The sequence below is a fragment of the Leptinotarsa decemlineata genome, unplaced genomic scaffold (genome assembly GCF_025532065.1).
Source record: "Leptinotarsa decemlineata unplaced genomic scaffold, Ldec_3_MD MMD2_tig00026336_RagTag_RagTag, whole genome shotgun sequence".
Lineage (NCBI taxonomy): Eukaryota > Metazoa > Arthropoda > Insecta > Coleoptera > Chrysomelidae > Leptinotarsa > Leptinotarsa decemlineata.
The window spans coordinates 6,358,165-6,360,712 of NW_027412692.1; positions in this window are offsets into that span (position 1 = coordinate 6,358,165).

The window sequence follows — 2,548 nt, forward strand, 5'->3', positions numbered from 1 at the left end:
GATGAGGGGTCAGACACAGAATAATAATAGTTTGTTTCCGTACCATATTGGCGATTACATATTTCGTGAAATGAACATATTAGAGCATACTATGGATAATAGTTCCTTTTCAAACCATCCTTTCATCAAAAGGCGTGTCTTTTGTCGAAACCCTTCGATGATATCTGCTTTTTTCATGCATCAGTTGATATCTATATCTCTGTATCTGTAGAGTAGGGAGAGTGAGTGTGGGCCACATGTGACCCATTGTACATCCTCCCGAGGAGTTGTCCTCCTAGGTCGTCGTCCATCCTGTCCTTCCACTGGAAGACATCTCCTTTATATCGGCAGGTGTAGGCCAAGACTCGCTGACTACACACTCTCTTATTGACGATAACTTCGGACACTCGCATAGGACATGCCTGACAGTTTCATCTTCCTGTTCACACATCCTGCATAGAGGTGTATCCACTAGCCCCATATTATGGAGGTGTTTCCATAAGTGGCCAGTCAGAAATCCTACGCTTAACAGCATAGATTTTTCCGGGTCATCGCCAGATATTTCTTCGGCGCCAACTTCCCAGGGTCGCCGAGGGTGATCCTGGCAAAATTGCATCCTTTGATTTCATCCCATCTCTTTAGGGATTGAGCATGGGTGCATCAGTTGGTATCCTCTCAAATTGTCTAGAATTGCATTATTCATCATATTCGTTCATGTTTTCGTTGTTATCACCAGAATGCCTTGACTCAAACATCAATGAGCCACCTTCAACAAAACCATCAACACTTCCAATGTCGAGAATAACCAGTAGCTTTTTTTTGAGACGACTATAATTCGGTATACCAACCCTTCTAAAAATGCTCGACGTGAATTTTCCAACGGTCCTTCGTTAGGTCAAGTTTCATCAAGATGATGAATCTTTATATTTTCACTTCGAAACTCTCTCAGCTGCTTCAGGTCATCTCGCCTCCGGCAAATATCTGTAGTAGTACATCTATGCAGATCAAGTCAAGTCACGTCAAAAAAATGTTCATTCAAGCTTTTGGATAAAATTATAAAATATTTGTGATAGTGTATTTTGTGTGGGGCCCTACTATAGGCTTATGCATCTTCAGGGTTAGTGGATTGTTTGTATGTTGTCTTATGTTGCCATGTGTTCCTCTTGTTTTTCTTGTTTTTCCGTTGTTCCATTAGAGTGGTCCGGGTCAGTTGCAGTGGTCATTGGAATATGGGTACAGGTTGTAAGGCCGAGGGTAAATGACTTCCAATTTCAGCCCCTTCCAGGACGTAACTGTCTAATTTCCAGTGGCTATCCCTCTAGAATATCTTGGATCTGCTCCGGCAAATCTTCCATTGCTCCCAGGAGTCTTGCTGGGGGAAACGGGAGCTTCTTCGTAGGTATCCTTCTGGGTCCTCCACAGGGAGTCCAAGGTCTTGTCAGCGTGTTGATGGCATCGGCGTTATTACTGCTCATCATTTTTGTCGCATATCGTCCTTGTTCCTGAAATCGTATGTTGATTGGTGTAGTATTTACTAGGTTATATAATTTTTGAGATGGGTAGCGGTAAAAGAGGTTGTGGATGTTGCGTAGGATTCTTCTCTCGGTTGTTAGGATACGGTGGGATAGTCTCGGGGAAGCGTACAGTATATCATCGCTCCGTTGTCAAGGACTGGTTTGAAGAAAGTTTTATAAGTGTGTAGGAGAGTTTTACTGTCGCACCTCCCGAGCTTGCCTCTCAGTGCTTTTAGCAGGTTTGCTCTTTTCCGGACTCTGTCCAGAGTTTCTCTCAGGTCGACCTTCCGCTTGAGGATTCTCGCGGAGGTTATGCAGATCTCTTTTATACAGTCGATGTGAATAGTAATAACAGTGAAATTTGAGAAATTGCCACTGGAGACCCGATTTTTTTGGGAACAGCCTGAACAACTTTTTCTTATGGCGAAATGAAGTTTTCTCCCCTAGACAAAAGGTTATGATACATAGACTGAAGCTGTGTTCACTGTTTTTAGAAGTACAAGAGTTGCAGACTAACTAAAACTCCAATCGATCTTAGTGTACCAAGTGAACTCCTGTTTACTCTTGAATGAATAATAGAAACACTTTTTAAATTCAATAGGCCGTGAAAAGATTGCAGTATTATCTCAAAGAGGATGGTATAACGTAATAAAACTGGAAATTGATTAATAAGCACTTTCCGCAGTGCCAAAGCCAACTTTTTTCATATCACTCTCACCAAGACTTTTGTATTATGCGAAGTTTATCAAGGCAATATTCGATTGCACTGCACCAATTTTTCTCTAATTCTAATTTATATAACCTCACAGAGATTTCCATCCAGAATACTGTGATATCGACGTCAAATAAAGTTGAACCGTAACACAGGGTTCAACACTGAACCCTGTGGTACACCAGTTTCAATTGTACTCCTCTCAGATAGTAACGATATGAACTCCTCTGAAGAAAAAATTCGTTCAGTACCGATATATTTACGTCAATTACGTCCTGAAAGGTGAGATCTACACCGATTATGATAGGAAAATTCAACTATGATATGAAAAAAAAACATCTAA